This window comes from Acromyrmex echinatior, chromosome 17 (genome assembly GCF_024713525.1).
Source record: "Acromyrmex echinatior isolate Ae372 chromosome 17, ASM2471352v2, whole genome shotgun sequence".
In the NCBI taxonomy this organism is placed as follows: Eukaryota; Metazoa; Arthropoda; class Insecta; order Hymenoptera; family Formicidae; genus Acromyrmex; species Acromyrmex echinatior.
Genome location: NC_141868.1, coordinates 3,197,738 through 3,216,284, shown reverse-complemented (window position 1 = coordinate 3,216,284; position 18,547 = coordinate 3,197,738). Strand labels below are relative to the sequence as shown.

General features: G+C 32.7%; 1 protein-coding gene and 1 long non-coding RNA gene across 3 annotated transcripts in view; both read left to right on the top strand.

Annotated features, from left to right (window-relative positions):
* LOC105149236 (uncharacterized) overlaps positions 1 to 18,547 on the top strand; it is a 49,362-nt gene that overhangs the window by 13,137 nt on the left and 17,678 nt on the right. The gene's annotated exons all lie outside the window — the stretch shown is intronic.
* LOC147906836 (uncharacterized) lies at positions 6,307 to 11,559 on the top strand. 2 transcript variants are annotated; one of them, XR_015548067.1, is made up of 2 exons: positions 6,307 to 9,141; positions 11,425 to 11,559. It is a non-coding gene; the product is annotated as an uncharacterized LOC147906836 (long non-coding RNA). The 2 variants fall into 2 exon arrangements; XR_015548068.1 differs by having other exon boundaries at positions 6,307 to 9,205.

Genomic DNA, 18,547 nt, shown 5'->3' with positions numbered 1-18,547 from the left:
ATTTCGTAATAATCATAACAATCTCACTTTATAATATCTTATATCTACTTTCATGTGCATGACATTAGCAATTATAGCAATGCTAAATCCGCGAATAATGAATATTATTAATTTTGTCTGCATTCATATTTTCACTCCTTCTGTCTGCAATCTGAATCTTTTTTATCCAATCAAAAATTTTTTTACTATTCTAGGTATTCAAAAAATGTAGAAAAATTCAGAATTATTTTTAATAACATCTCTCTTACATTACTAAATATAGCTTTTCAACTGAAATATTAAAACCTTATTTAATAAAAATTGAAAATTGAAAGAAATTAAAAGTGAAATTTTGCTTGTGCCAAAAGCAAGCTGACCCAGATTGCAGACGGAGGGTTAAAAGCAAATTTCAATATGATGGATAACGAAAGTCTGACTCATGCAAGCTCAGCAACGAAGCGTTGATGTAAATCCAAAAATAATTTATCTTCCTCCGTCTTTCGAATTTTTCAAATATTTATCAAATTTTTTTCCCTCTTTTTTCGTGATATATTTGGGAAATTTAAAACTCGTTTTCCTTCTTTTTTTTTTAATTTTTTGAACTTTTATCGAATTTTTATTCCTCCTCTTCCGTGAGATTATCTGCATTCTCTGTAACCGTCAATTAAGAAGCAAAATGCGTCGTTTCCTGTGATTAATTCGAAACTAACATGCGTACGTCAGTCATGCGCATAAATTCACGCAATATTCAGCGTAGGTAACGTGACGAGGTGCGAGAAATAATCGATACGGCCCTTCCGTGTCGGAAATCCCCCAATGGCTAGTGATGACATCGAAACCCTATAAAAATCCACATTATTCAAATTTTTTATCGCCCGATCTGCGGTGCAATATCGCTTAAATTTTCCGCGAAATTTTTTTTATTCAATAAAATGATTATGAATTTTGAATTTCGTGAAAATTTAATATTAATGACTAAAAATGACATTAAAAATTTGAGAATAAAAGGAATTAAGAATAGAACAGAAATATGTATAAAAAGATCTTAATTTGTAATGAGCAATAATAATAAAGGAAAGTCAAGAAAACGAACTGAGAGAGATATAGATATTAAATAATTATAATATGTAATTATTTATAAAAAAATATAAGAAAAAAGTATGTAATAAATTAAATTTCATTAATATGTGTGTAAAAAGTAACATAAATGCAAGTAAATACGTGAGAAGAGATAATGATGCATACAAAAATCTAATCTTATCAACAGCTATTTTAATTATTTTATTATTAAAGATTACTTCGTGTATTTATCGCGCGTTATACGTTTACTTATCTCAAAAAGGTAAAAATAAGTTAGAAATGTGTACATTTACTATTTATTAGGAACGAATAAAATAAATTAAATAACATACATTAAATAAAATAAATTAATAAAATTTTAATGAATTAAAATATAATAAAAAAAAACGAATATAACGTGCGGGAATGAATGCGGGATGAATTACGTCGGTCCAAATTAAAAGTTTGGTCAGAGTTTAGAAATAAAATATATTTCGAGTGTTGTTCATCAGTGTCTGAATAGGTTGAAGTGCCATCACTACCCATGGTTGCTCATCGAAGGGGCTTCATTCCCCTTCGGAGAAAATGGTGGGGGACCCTTTCTTGGGGAAGGGAGAAAGCAAGATACCGCTCTCTCGGTAGGGAAACGAAAGACGAGGATGAACTGAAAGCGAGTTTTAGGGCAAGAGGCGGAGGGGTTCTCAAAGGCAACCATACGTCGTCGTCGTCTTCGTGTCGTGTCGTTGTCGCGCGAAGTCAGTCGCCTAGACGTCACGTGCCTCTTTCGACGCGAAGAGAAAAAATACGTGTTACTTATATAAAGTAGCCTTGAAATTCGCGAAAGTACGTTGAAAATATATAACATATTTCGAGGAATCGCTAGTCAAATTCGAGAACTTGAAGAAATTCCCAACGTCCAACAGGTAATTGGCGATCATGTATTATAAATTTATTCATACCCTTGAAATTTATTTTGTAGATTGAAATTATTTGTAATAGTAGCTCAGTTTGTCGACCCCTCGGAGTTATTTGATCTTTAACATGAGATTCATAATTGTAGTACCGGTTAATATGACAGAACATACCATCGAATTAAGGAATCGAGTTCTGTGTGTAGATACATATTTTACTCCAGACTAAAAGTTTAGAAAAACTTTTTAAAAATTGATATTTTGAGAATTGCTCATTTAAATATCCATAACAATGTTTCTAATAATAATTTCTTACATTCAATAATGTTATTGAATCTGAAAGTTATTATTAAAAATCATTATGATGAATACATTTGAGTAATCCTAAAATTTCAAGAGTTGTTAAAATTTGAATATTTGAGTAAATATGTATATAAACTCCAGCTAAAAAAAACATAATGTCAATGTATAATTTCAAACATAACAATGTAATTTATGTAACATTACGTGTTATATTATATTACATTTATATTGAATGTGAAATTAATATTGATGTTATACACATATTACTATTAATTAGTGTTTATTGAGAATCACAGTAAAAATGTCAATTTTTTAAAAGTATTTCTCCAAACTTTTGACTTGGAATGTACCTGGAGTGTATCTACACACACTCATGTCTTTTTGCCAAATATAAAATAAAATAATGTATTTAGAGTAAACCTCATTCAAAAAAGATATGCGTCGCGAATTACAAGTTCCTGTAAACATAATTATTCCGAAAATAACTAAAGCTTAAAAATTGAATTGCATTTAATTAACAAATAAATTGAATCCAGATTTTCGAAGTAGATCTTGCGATCTATTAAATATTGATGAACTGTTTTTTTCAAAACCGACGATTTAAAAACAAAGCGCTCGATGATTCAAAATAAAGTGCGATTTATATACAAAGTATTTCTTCTAACTGGATTGAAGCAGTCAGTATCGAGCGCGAGGGCAACATAATGATCTTCCTATTGAACTTTCGCACCCGTTGCGATCTCCGAGCAAATTAATCTCGTATTCTGTTTCTCTCTCTTTAGCTAGACTATATAAATCGCTGTGAATGCCCTGATGGGAATTAATTATTAACGAGTCATTAGTCATCAATGAATGTGATTAAATTGTTGATGTAGTTTGAGTAACAACAAACATTTCACTCAATTCTTGAATTGAATATGTTCCTTCTGAAAGCTCTACTTTCTAAAAACGAATCAGTGACTTCAGTGCTACTTACAACTGATCATCGAATATTTATCGTTTTTTAGTATTTATATATATATATATATAATAAATTTTTAGTATGTAATACGCTGATTCATTTTTAAAGATTATGATTTCCTGTAGATCCACTATCGGATTCACTTGTAAAGAATCTTAATCTCTAAAAGTAAATCAGTGTATTATTATTGAAAAACAATTAAATATTCGCTGATTCAGTTATAAGTATGGCACTGAAGTCATTGATTCATTTTAAGAGAGTAATATTCTCAAATTAAATTAATTTAAGAATTTAAGAATTATGTTTAAAGCATAAAATACATCATTATAATATTTGATACAAGATTACTTCGATTAATTTTATATCTAGGAAAATTTCTTGGAATTGTTTTTTTCAAAATTTTTAATAGAGAATTTGATAATTTCTGTAAAAACTGTAAATTGATTAAACTATAAATTTAATCTTATTCAGTTATGTATTTATCTTCAAGTATTTTCTCTCATTGACATTTTAGATAAAAACATTTTCTTGTTTCTATTTTTGCAAGAGATTCTCGTCGAAACTATATTTTTTATCATCCATACTAGAAGTTATTTTCTATATTTGCAGAAGAATATTTGTTTACGGAACTTTTTGTTTATGTTACATTTGTTTATATCACCTATCCGCGCTCCAGTCTAGTCTGTCGTTTCTAAACGCAACTATTCGCACAAATCTCGTTCTCTATATGACATTTTCAAGCACGTTGAAGCATAGGCAATGGAAAAAGATACTTCTGGCAGCTGTGGCCCAAATTAAGGCTTGTAAAATATCATCCTGCAAAGCCTGAAACCGACGGACAAATAAAAGAGAGCAGAAAAACGAGAGGCCGAGAGAGAGAGAGAGAGAGAGAGAGAGAGAAAGAGAGAGAGAGAAAGAGGGAGGGGGCAGGGAAGAGAGAGAAATTGCTTTATACGAGACCATCTATTCTTTTTTTCGTTTTTCCACCGGCGAATTGTGCCTGGTTTCCCAGAAACAATCATTCGATTGCGATAGCTACAGATCCTCCACGAAGAAGGTTAAGGGATGAGTGCTTCTTCTTTGTACGCCTTAAATAAAAAGGCACGAGGTTAAACTTGAACTTGTCAAAGCAGCATTAATCTTGTTATACAGTGAAATAATTTCCAATAATTTAGTGGAAATAATGAAACTAGAAAAATTATCATAGAGATATTACCTTAGAAAAATAAGTATTACGTGTGCCTATTTAATGTATCTACTATTTAAATTTTATACAAATGAAATATTTAGTATAAAAAGAGTCAGAGAAGAAAAAAAAGAGAAAAAAAAACAGCAATATATAAATTAATTACATTTCGCAAAAAATACTTGCGATAAATTATATTAATAAAATATCCACATCCGTTAAAACGATGTGTGATTAAAGTTCGCCGAAACCAGTATTAATCTACTTCACAGTGATGATAAGATATCCTGAATACATTTCTGTTAACAGCAAATTTCAGCTTCATTTTTTTTTAACATTAATATTTGTGAATATTTAGAAACGTTTCCATTAAAAATAAACGATATCTAAATATCTAAATAGCTAACGAACTGAGTTACAAATTCTTTTTCCACGTATGTTTAATATCTTGCTACGCGAGCTTACGTTATTATTTTTTCCCTTTACAAACATCAGGCTAAGTGGAATAAAAAAAAATATAGCTGCGCTCTCCTCCGACGGAAAAAAAATAATAAAAAAACTGAATAATCTTCAATACAGTGCGCTTTTCCATTTCAATCGTTCTCGAAACAAAACCAATTTTGTACGCTCCGAGGAAATCCATTTCGACGCAAAACGATGGACGAACCCCCTCCCCAATTTCCGAATAAATAAAATCGGATTTTCCATTCATCACTTCGGGAAAAGAGCATTTCGGTCCGGCGCAATGCATTTGCCTGTGCAGTTGGGGCAGATGTACATAATTCGGAAATCGCGCAGCTGCAATGTCGTCTGTGCATGCCGTGCAGCGTTAAGGAACGCGAGCGAGCAAGAAAGAGAAAGACAGATTTGGTCCTGAGGGGAGTAAAGGGCGACAGGCGCAGGGTGGGGATATTTCCTGCCCTTTCTCCAAGTTATCCTGTCTGTCTTTCTTTTTCTTTTCAACACTCCCTCCTTCCCCCCTCTCTCTCTCTCTCTCTCTCTCTCTCTCTTTCTCACTCTCTGTCCTTCTCTTTCCTCAGTCTCTCTTCTCTGATAAATTTAGAGTTAGTAGAATAAAACAACAGAGCACACAGCTGCACCGCTCGAACTACTGGCTTCGTGAAAGTGTAGCCTCAATCTGTTGCTGAAAACGAGAACTTTGTTCACTTTGTTTAAATGTCCAGCAAAGTTAGCCGAAGTCAATCGAGCTTGTTAAAGATTACTTGCGATTACTTGTAGAAAATATCTCAATCTCTTTCAGGAAATTGAAGGATCCAGTTGGAATCATATGATATATTAAAAAGATATATTAATTAAAGTTTTTATAGAATAAAAAGTAAAATTATAGAGAGCAAGCGGTAGAAATATCGATTTTATAATCAGCTTATTATTAGTTTTTTATGTATTACAAAATTCTTGTAATTATTATGACTGAAATTATAAGAAAAATAAAATATTTTTTTTGAGTTTCAAATAAGCATTAAAGAAAGCATTAAAGAAAAAGGAAACTCTCTATAGATTTAAATTTTAATATATGATTATGTATCTTTTATTATAAAATTCAATAATAAAAGATATATTAATTAAAGTTTTAATAGAGTAAAAAGTAAATTTATAGAATATATCTTACATTTCTGACATTCAAATCATAATTAATAACGAAAAGCAAGTGGTATATCAAAATTTTATTATTAGTTTATTATTAGTTTCTTACGTATTACAAAATTATAATTATCATGCCTTCAAATAGAAGAAAAATAAAATAACTTTTACAGAAAAAAATTCATACAATATTTGTCTTTATTAAATTACATTCTTCATTATAAAATTTACGGGGCAAATTTATTATTAAATTCCGATGAAAAATTAATCTGCTGCTTTTGGCGCAGAATTATAAAATTTTATTGCTCCCCGTAGTGCAAGAGTGGCCTGCAGGGTCATTATTAATTTCTGACTTTGGAAACTCGTTACGTTTCACCATCAGCATTTTACAGAATTCTCTGTAATGCAGAATTAACGAAGTCCCGCACTCCGCACAGCTGTACGCGGCCGTTCAGCTGTTTGCCCACCACCAAAATCGATTCCATTCCCTGCATGCGTTGCGTTCTCCGCGAAAACGACGCGTTCGTATCTAGTCTAGAGTTCGACCTATCGCCAAGAGAGTGGCCAACTTGTTTTCGACGAGGCGCACCGAGACGTGGCGGAAGAGCGGGGATGGATCACCAACGGCGGTAGAAGGGATACAACGCTTGGCCCTGTTTACCCTTCCCTGCTGGCATACGTTTCCCCTCCCTTCACGCTCTCTCACCGTCGTTGCCCTCACCACCACGGCACTGAGGTCTCCCCTCACACCGGAGGAACAACGTGAATTGCCGATGCCAGCGGAAACCTCCTCCAGTCGCCATCGGCGTTCCTGATATATACCGAGTGGCTCCATCGCGTCTTCCTCATCACCGACCGCACTTTGTTTATCAATGGAGAGCTCGTGTTCAGGTTTACGTACGCACGCTTACCCGCGATCACGCATCACCGCCACGCACGCGCGGGGGTATCGTGAGACCGAAACACGCGACCTCGTAGAGGAGCCCTATCCGCCGCACCTCAGGTCGCCCCGTGAACATATCGCCAAGGTCATCGCGGGAAAGACGAGTCGAAAGATCGTCACCAAGTAGATTAACGAGAGAAAATCAAACCACTTTGTGGTGGAAGAATCCTCGCTCCGCAGAAACGCCGAGGGATCGACGAGTCTCTCGGTAAGATAGAGCTCTTGAGGAAAGAGACTGTTCCGAGGAGCATGTGATGTTACTTCGAAGAGAATGCTCTTAAAGAGTTTAATTCCATGAGAAGCGACTCCTGCGAGAATAGGAATTCTTGAAATAAGGATAGACTCTTTTTGAAAAGGGAGAGAATTGATGCATACAGAAGTGTCAGATTTCCCTTTAAATTCCTTGGTAGGAGTAAGAGTTCTTGAAGAGAATGCTCTCCAAGAGTAGATCCTCTTTTCAAAAAGATAATACTGAAGAAACCGGTGACCTAATCTAATAAGAGATAGTTCAATCATTGAACAAGATTTGCCAACTTTCCTTGGTCTAAAAGATTTGTTCTGAAGGAAAATAGAGTTTTCGAGGAAAAAGGTCGTTCTGAATAACATGTCATGATACTTCGAAGAGAACTCTCTAAGAATTTGATTCTCCAAGAAGTGACTTTTGCAAAAAGAGGAATTCTTGAGTTAAAAAAATGAGGAAAGGCATTTAAAAAGGCAGAGAATTGATACAGAAGGTCAACGATTTTCCTGTAAATTTCTTGGTAGGAATAAGAGTTCTTAAAGAGAATCGCTAGGAGTGTCCTTTAAAAAGATAATTAAAAAAGTATTGAACCATCTGATAAGAGATAGTTCAGTCTTGAACAAGGAGATTTGCCAACTTTCCATGTTCCAAAAGATTTATTCTGAAGAAAAATACAGCTGTCGAGGAAAGAGACCGTTTTGAAGAGCATGTCATGTTACTTCGAAAATAATGCTTTTAAAAGTTTGATTCTACAGGGAACGACTCCTGATAAGAGCTCTTTGAAAGAGGAATTTCTGGTTAAAATAAGGAGACATTTTGAAAAGGCAGAGAATTGACACAAGTTTGCCGAAGTGTCAAAGATTTTCTCCAAATTCCTTAGTAGGAATTCTTGAGAGAATGCTCATTAGAAACATACTTTCGAAAAAAAAAATACTGAAAAAGTCAGCGAGCCATCTCATAAGCGATAATCCAATCTTCAACAAGGAGATTTGCCTACTAGAATTCCATGTTCTGAAAGATTTATTCTGAAGACCGAGAAATCAAACTTTAAAAAAAGAAACTTTTAAACAGACATTTCCAAATATATTGACGTTAAAGATTCGACAATTTCTATCTCGCTACAGTTCAAACGGAATTATAAAACAAACGAAAATCAGACTTCTTGAAGAAATTTTTCTAAGAATTTTTCTGAATCCAATGATTCACAAGAAATATTTTTAGAGATACAAAAATACGAAAGATTATAAAATTCATGCAAAAATATTAATAGGTACTAAATTCTTGACTTTGAACCGAATAAACTCTTCACTTTTTCGTTTTTTGAGCCATTCCATCAGGTGATTTATCAATTTTTATTTTTTAAAAATCTCAAATAAGAAATGTAATATTGGAGTTCAAGTCCTGAAGAACTGTAATCTAGCTATAACAAAAAACTATAGTAAAGATCACGAAATCAAGATCGGAGATCGACTAAGCAGAGTCGGGAAGGTGTTAAGAGAATGCGTCGACTCTAGAAAGATATCTAAGAGAAACGGAACCTACGGACGGGTCCAATCAAGGTTGACAGCGAAATTCGCGATTCGCGGTGAACATGCGTGTGTTGCGTGGCGGGCAAAGTTCAGCCCAGAGAGGCTAAATGGCAATTGAGCCGTTAATTATGCCTTGTGACGAGCTATAACTGTACGGTGCAAAGTCGTAACCAATCGTGAAAGGGGAGGGGAAGAAAACGGATAGATACGTGATCGAGATTAAGGGAAATGCAGCGGTATCGCAAAGGCGCACCGGTTAATTGCGAGAAGGCATTTCTTAGGTAACCATTGGCGAGTCGAGGTGCCAGGAGAATAGCTCGAGAAGAGTAGCGGGGAGTCGCGGCCGCTCGGACGGACTTTGTACCCAGCTGTAATGACTCATCAGTGTGGTTAAGAAAGAAGGAGCGTGACGTTGAGAGAGAGATTGGTACGTGTGACGAAGACGAGGCACGAGGGAATGCGTTTGCGAAGGAGACGTGGGCGGCAACCAGGTATCTCCAACCGAGTGATTTTACGGTGAAAAATCTTACGTAAACGGATAAATAAAAAAACGTGCAATTACACAATGTAAAAAAGTTAGTCAATTTATACCACGCGCTCTGACTTTTTCAGTATTTTTTTTTTTTTGGGAGGACGTTTCTAGCGAGCATTCTCTCGTCGCAATTTATACGTCAGCTCGAAATACGTATTATGTTGTCGAAGTACGAAGTATTGCTTTTAAATACTGGTATAAATGCAGTATTTTTTCGAGTTTTTCAATCAAATATAGATCAAATATCGGTCCTATTTACGTCATGTGTATGGGTTTTATTAAAATTGATTGGTATTTGCAGGTACTTACAATTGCAGCAAGTTTCGTGCAATACGCGTGGCGATGTATAATATCAATGTATATTTCAAATTACAAACATGATACATAAAGAACGTTATTTTTTATAATAATAATAATCCGAATTGCAAAATGTATAACATTGTAACGAAACTAACAAAAGAATTGTGAGTAACAGAATAGTATACACATTTTAGTTATGAGTTTTGTTATTTTCGCTAAAAAATATAAATTTTTAATTTATTTGGAATTATGATTATTGTACAAAGTATATTAATTTTTATTTTTGATTTCGTTTTACAAAGATTTTACTTGACAAGTCTAAAAAGAAGTCGTTAGCAAGATTTATTTCTGATAAAGATTTTTTGATACCTTGCTGGTAAAAAAATTTAAATATTTTTAAATGAAGAGGAAACGAGCATCCTCTCGTCTCTGCAGTTTTATGTCATTAATATGAAATTGAGCTGACGGAAAAGTTTTATAAAGCTCTTTTCAGTCTACGCACTTCATGGAAAGCCACAATTAAGCAAAAAAATGGAGATATACTAGTTCTCGCTCTGCGTTCCTCGCTTCTGTGAAATGGAACAAAGTTTCATTTGTGATTCTTCTCTCTCTTTCTCTCTCTCTCTCTCTCTCTCTCTCTCTCTCTCTCTCGTTTTTTAGGGAGATTATATTTTTCCTTCAGTTTGTCTTTCTCATTTTGCTAAGTTCTGAAAAGACCTTGCCGAAGCACAACATGTTTGTCACACAACAAAATCACGAATCAACATTCCGCCAAGTTTCATTATGACAAACTTCGAATGGATCTAAGCGAGATGTTTCGGTCCAACGAATGCAATCTAAATATCTAAGGAAACAAATATGCTTCCAGATCGCATCATGATTAACAAGAAAGACAAACATCATTGAAATACAAAGATTATTGGAGCTTTCGTATTAAAATATAAAATAGTAAATAATTCGGAATTAAGAAGACTAATATATTCGCAGTCGAAAATTGTTAATAATTCTTCGAAATATATTTTTCGATTTTTTTAAATGCGTTAGTGGAGATGATTAATATATTTATTGACTACACAAAAATTTCTAAGAAATAATTAATACTCAACGAGTATTTTATTTTTTTATGTAATCATCATATTATTATGTATAGTGACAAATCTTAAAGTCATATGTCATCATGTAGTGACAAATCTTAAAATATTTGAAAGATCGAATATTTTAAGATTTTTCACTAATATGACAGCACAAATAAACATCTAATAAGAATTAGATCTTTAATATAAAGATTAAAATACCGAAAAAATATATTCGCAATGAAAAATTGTATAATTCTTTGAAATATTATAAATATTTCAAAAAATTATAATTAAAATACATTTTGAATCTTTAAACGCGTTAATGGAGACAATCAATGGAGAGATTAATGCCCATTTCTATCAATGTATATTAACTTTAATTTCGGTTCAACTTACTTTTTGTCTTTTTCTAATCTTTAGAATTAGAAAAAGACGAAGAGAAAGTTGAACTGAGATTAAAGTTAATTTACGTTGATGGAAATGGATATAATACGTTTATATTATTTAATATAGATACAAAAATGATTTAAGAAACAATTACAAATTCAATTATTTTATTTTATTTTATGTCTCATGAAAAACGTTAAGAACTTGAAGTATTCGGTTTTGTTAAATTTTAATGTGAAGATTATCTCTTCCCACAACTTCAAAAATCTACCAATCGATAACTTACTATAATTCGATAACATATATTATGTCATATCGCAGATTATATGCGCGTATATCAATTAAAAATCTCTTTTTATTTCTATCTTATTTTTCTGAAATATCGATCATTTAATTTAAGCTACGTGTATTCTAGAGTTAATTAACCAGCTTCCTATCCTACGACAGTCAACTCATTAACGTGTTTTAAATCCCCGTGCAAAGGACGTTAATTACAAGGAAGAAATTTCATCGTTCTTATCGCAGATAAGATAACAATAAAAATTGAAAAGAGAGGAGAGAAGAAACGATGCATCCGAAGCAGCTGATAAAAGATAACTTCTTTCGTTTCGTTCCTCCTCGCAGGGTCAAAGGTCGCGTAACACGGTGTCGTTTCATTTCGTTTATGCACTGCCGGCAGACAATAAAGCCGACGAAATAGCGTCGCATTCGTTCAGTCGATGCCACAACGACGTCGCGACGTCGGTGTCAAAGTACAGTTCGGCCGAAGCGAGGGAGGTGGAGAACGCGAGCGCGCGACGGCCGATGACGATGACGCGAGCGGCAGAGCGTTCCTGGCGGTGACAGCGTGCGCGTGTTTCCCTCGCGAAGTGGATCCAATTCCGCGATCAGGAATCAGGATCGAGACTAAAGACGGGATATTTATAGTTTCGAGCACAAGCGAGACCATCAGTGGACTTGTCCCTTGAAACAAGGAGACTTGATTGTCGTCAAGGACGAGAGAAGAAAATTTTGAAGGAAAAAAATCTCTTGGACTTTTCTTTGAGACGGGGACAAGTTAAAGGACTACTTCAAAGGGAAAGTTTCTCGTGCTGAGGAGGACACGAAAGAAATTTCGTTTAGGTGAAGATAAGCGAAAAATATTTCATGGCTTTCTAAGAAAGTTTCCTATGACAGGAAAACCATTCTAAATTGATTTTTTCGCAATTTGCAATTCGAGCTTCCTGCAATATCATTCCTTATGAAAGAGACATATTAGATTTTATACTGTATTCTATGCGAGAAGCATTTGAAGACCGGAGCACCTTCGAACGTTGAAGACGCGGGAGAGAAGTCTTGAGCTCCCAATTTCCTGCTACATCAAGAAAATTACACATTTCAAATATTGGATCCGCGACGTGCAGCGTGACAGACATTAAATTTCATCATCCTGTGATTGCTGGAGGAAGACAAAACTCATAAACAATTTTCGGGTCAGCACAAATTGCAAATTACCTGCGGTTGCATTTTCATCTCATTGCGATTTTTCCAACAAAGTTCTCCGACGATCTGTTTGCAAACTTTTCTCTCGCGAGAGGAATCTCAATCGTTGTTCTTTTTTCTTTTGTGAATGAACCACGCGCCAGTCTCGTACAAATAGAAAGAGAGAGAGAGAGAGAGAGAGAGAAAGGGGGAGGGAGAGATTAAGAAGAGAGGGAGAAAGTGGGAGAGTTCTCAAGAGATTTAACGCGAATCCCTCGGACCTTTAGTAGGATCTAGTGGAAGCAGCACAAGTGCGAGAGACTCGTACTGTTGCAACGTGCAGCAGGGATCGTGTGATGGTGGTGGTGACGCGCAGCAGCAGCTGACAGACAGCCGGGACACGACATAATAGATATTTAGTCGGATCTCGAGGTAGACAGACTCTTCACGATGATTCGAATATTCACCGATACCTTCAGGAACCTGATCAGTGAGTGTCACACACTTTTTACGCGTTTTTTTTCTGTCAGCAACTGAAATATCAGCTGCGATCAGCAGAAAAAGTAATTTTGCAGCTGGTGCGTGCGATTCCTTGATATGATTGATTTAGGCAACTAAACTAAAGGCAAGACCAATCATATTACAGAATTTTACTACAATTGCAAAGCTGCTTCTTCTGCTGAATGCAGCTATTATTTAGTTTAATCTGGACAAATGTGACCAGAGACAGTGTAAATACTAAAGTTTTATGTCCATTTCCACCGATGTAGATTAACCTTAATCTCGGTCCAACTTACATTTTCCACTGTTAAATTCATACTGTCAGATGATACCCAAATGAGCTATTTTTAATCATTCCCTATAGGTCACTACTGTTCTTACTCGATATTTCATCGATTTTATTAAAATTAAAAATACCAACGTTTCTACTATGAAGATAAAGAAAACTGTGAGAAATCAAGTATTCCATCGGTATAAAGAATATAATTATTGTAAAATAAAAAAATGTCAGAGTCTTATTTTTTACACAAGAAACACTATGTTAAAAAAATATAAATAATGATTCGATACTTTTAATGTTAAAACAATGGAATTAAATAGATTAAGTCCAAAAAATGTATTAATTCGATTCTCAAATATAATTTGTATACTCATTGCAAGTGTATTAATGTGCTATTTTCTTTGAAATTAAACAATTCAACACAAAAATGAATTGATTAGATATGATGGTTTTTTTAATTAACATATTAAAAATAACTTGGATGTTAAAAATAACATAATGTTATTTAATTTAAGGAATTGGAATTGGAAACCGATCCTTTTTAATAATTTAATATTTACTTTTTTCTGTTCTGAGAATTAGATCAAGATAAAAAGTAAGTTAAAACGAGATTGAAATTAATCTACATTGATAGTAACAAGGATTAGAAATCGCTCTTTTATTCTATAAATAGTTCTTCAAACATAAAACATCTTCTATACAAACAACTTTGACTCACTGATATAATGCGTTTTCAATGTTCAACTAAAATTGCAACTTTTTCATTTTTAAATGTACGCCAAACTTTCAAAGTCCAAGTTCTCTGACTAATACTTGATCGAATTGCATTAATTGCTTTCGCAAATTATTGAAGAAGAAATTACAATTGTTAATGTTTGAATGGATTATAATAATTTATTTCTAGACAATAAAAATTCATAGATAAAAATTCATGAACATTATTCTAAGATAATTAATGGATATTAGTTTCCAATAAGAAGAGCAAATTGAAATATTAATACAATCAAATGGAAATTGATATTCGTATTTCATATGAAATATTTAATTTTATTGAATTATTTGCAATATTCTGAACGTGATATCTCTTATTTTATCGTCATAAAGTTTTGAATTTTATTGCTATATACTTTACACTTTATAATCTGATACAATCACGTTTATTGAAGATTATACTGTGTATTTTACCCTTTTCAACGTTGTTCTCCATGTAATAATCTAACTTAAGCCCTTTGCATCAAAGGATAATGACAATCATCCCCGATATCAAATTGTTTGTCCTGATAGCGAATCGAATCCTCAACGGAATACGAAATCCTGTTAATTGGAATAAAATCGATTAGAATGCCGTTTCCCCACACTCGGAAAAAGTTGCACAAAGGAAATTAGTTGGTTTGCATGACAGTGGCGGAATTAAATTTCGCCCCGTCGTGAAGATGACGACGTTTGTTTGCATGGCTGACATTAAATTATATGTTGCTTCAGCGAGATATACGCTCCACCACGAAGCAACCAACCGCGCATCACGAAGAACGGCTTTCCGTAAAAAGTCCAGAATTCAAGATTATATTTCTAAGATTAGAACTGACTTTTTAGTCAGTTTCAACTTTAATAAGTATAATACCTAATAAGTTACGTTCGAGCAGTTTCATCTAGAAATTCTCTCTTCACGTCTAAACTTGATAAATGAGAAGATCTAATAACAAGTTTAACAGATTAAATTTACAAAGAATATCCGACGTAACTTCAACTTTTTTTTCGTCAAGGAATATTTCGCATGCAGAGTATTTCTGCACATTGCTAATAATAATCGCTGATGAAATTGATGTATCAAGCTTGTATAATTTTTCATCAAATGTCCATTCATTTTGTCTTTGACCCGTTTAACATATTATTACATCGCTATATATATATATATATATATAATATATAATAATGTAATAGTGTTATATGTGGCTGTAGCATTCAAAAATATTGTTCATAAATTATACTGTTACAAGTCATAACTATAAATACAATTATTTTTCCTAAGTGGATAATTTTCTGATAACCGTAGCCGACCTTGTATTTCGCTTTTTTTGCACGTGGTATACGTGACTGACGTAACGTATGAACGGCCGCATCTCGTACGCTCCGGATTTCTCCCTTCTTTTTCATTAAGCAGACACTTGGTGTAATTCAATAACGCAGCCTGACGTAAACGTGTGTGCGTGTTACGACTACAGTATAATTTTGCCATCCTGTATATAATTATACGAAAACTACACAAAGTGTCTTCTGATTTATCATTTATTCCAAATTGCTACCTTATAAAGAAAAATTACTCATCCTTTATATGCGACATATCGTAAAAACATTTCGTATTTGTGTTAGAAACGGTTCATTCAAGTCCTTCTTAAAATTTTGTGTTGAATTTTTAATATTTGAATGTTAATTTGACGTAAGGTGATTACGTTATTTAAATAGTTTTTGTTAAATTGATATTTTCAACATTCCTTAGTGTCAAAATAATATAATTTATGAGTAAATGAATAATGTATCATAAAATAGAAATTCTAAGATAAAATGTGTGTTAAATTAACATATAAATGTTAATTTTTTCTGAATAAAATACGCATCCACGGTTTGTTTACAATTCTTTTTATGTATTTATTTTGTTAAATAAAATTTGTTATGTTCGAAAAAAAATATTCATCGTATGTTAAATTAAAACATAAATTTGTGTGAACCGTTTGAGACACGTGAAATGTGTTAAATCTAACATAAATTTTCTAACGTAATCTTATAAAAGTATTTATTCTGCTTTTCTTTATTTCAACGGCAACAATGACAAATAGCACTGTTTAGAAAAAAAAATGCCGGAAAAAGACTAGTTATTTTCTGTAGTTTTTTCGACACTGAATATAAATCCGGCTTCCAAATTGTTCCAAATTGTTGTTAACAGTATAATTATGCAAAATTTGCATTTGAGATTTCAAAAAAAGCTATTTTTACATATTTTGTCATATTATAACTACAATATGTACCATGGAGGATATACTTAATTATGAATATCTCATTAACCGTAGCCGAAAAATACTAAAAAATCTTTTCGAGGTCTGAAAGTTGTAACAATATACTTAATTTTAATTGCAAAACTTGCTTAATATGTCATACATAATAGTTGTAATATGATAAAATATTTAAAAATAGTTCTTTTTTTTTACAAATTGAATAAATACTTGAAATTGTAACGTGATGGAAGAATTTTATGAAAACATTCGTATTCAGCATCCAAAAAATTATCAAAAATGACCGATCTTGTCTCAATATAGAAAAAATGTCATTTTTTTGTCGAACATTGTAGTCATTGAAATAATTAAGATCAAATGAGAAAATTTTCATTTATATTATAAAATTGTGTTGCTAAATATTGAAAATCGAACTGTTTCATACAACATTCATTTTTAAACGGAATAAATTTCCAATTCCAGTCACTTTTTGCAAAGACTATAAACTATGACTGGTGCATATTTAACTGCACGACTCTGTTCTTTCAAACGTGCTATTCGAAGAAATAGTTTTGTCCATCCATATTAATCGAATAGATTTCCGTTTATAAAAGTTTGCTTGCTCTAAAATTAATTCTTTCCAAGGAAGGATGACGCAATTCCGAATGGTATTCGCATTGGAATTGCTCAACTTGTCCAATTATACTAAAGCACTTGGACTTTGGACTATCACAGAATTATTGCAATAAACACGAATATATTAACTCACGAATTTATGCTGATTAAAAAAGATGCGAATAACAAATATTTTAATTTAATGTTTTAAATTCATATTATTATATAAATAGAACTTAATTGTATAATTAACCTAATTATATATATATAAATATGCAGACAAATTTAATAATATTAGTATGTGTCGGTTTATTAAATTGAAACATAAATTCATAGCGCTACGAATTTCAAAATTGGCTGTAATTTTGTAATTTTTTTCAAGAATAAAAAAAGACTTTTAAACCGTTAATTCCTTACTTTCGGAAGAAAATATGTCTTTTAATCACTATATGTTTTCTGAGTTTCTGTGAATTTGATAATTTTTACATAAAAAGACTATGAACTGTACAACAAATTTTCTTCTCATTTGTGGGTTTGTCCAAAAAAATTTTTGATTTATTAACTGAAAGCTTAATGTTTTCCATACAAAACCAGTTTTTAAAATGATTCCAAGATCTTTTGTTACTAAGTTATTGCGAATTAAATAACAAGAATATTTTTTTATTGCCCCGTTAAAAGCTATCGTATTGATTTAAAAAAACAGACTATTAAAGTTAAAACTTTGCACTATCGATAATTGTCAAACTTTAAAAAAAAAACATATGGACATAGTACAAATGAAGTAACGCTACAAATTTTGGTTTCAACTCAATACAAATGAACAAAATATATACTCCTTGCTGAATTCGCGAGATATGTATAATGTATTATAAACAATGGAACTTAAACCACCCAAGGCAAATCCATATTGAAAATTTCAGACGCGTAGATTCTCCGTAACCATTTCACGAATTCTGAATCGCGTTAGAGGCAAAGTCCCTAGTCCATCCCAGTTAATTCCCATCTATTCAGGAATTAATTGCATTATAGGGCAATCTAGAATTGGCGACGATTGGCAGGCAAGGAGCCTAACAGTAAAAAGCATCTCAGTTACGTTTCAACTGCAATACGACACGCGTCTTTCCCATGTTAGAGTAAACAGTTTGTGATACTTTTAATAAAAAGAAAGGATTCATTGTTTTGAAAAATTTATCTTCTTTCCATTGATTGAAATAGATTGTTGTTACATTTGTATATAAATTTATAAAATTTGGAACATTAACAAAATCCATTTTGAAAAATATATAAATCAACATAGTACATTTCCGTATCTGTGTGTATAAATTTACTTAAAAGATAAAAATTTATCTAAAAACCGGTCAGAAAATAATATTTACTGTTTTACATTCACATTTTCATCGAGAAAATTTATAGAACGCCACGCGTCCATCAGTTTATTTTCGACGAGAAAATTTTTGCTATACGCAGCTAATTCATTTAAAGATCATACATAATATCCGTTCGTCAGTAATCATCTTAATTTACCGCAATTTATCAGTTCTCATTCAGAATCCGCTATTACTCATCCGGGCAATTCCGTGCTTCATCTCGTGAGAGAGGCACGTCGCCGAAACATAATAAACCGTTTTGATCGTTATTGTGACGAGTCGTTCGCTCTATTCACTTCGCTTCAATTTAATGATACAGCATGATAA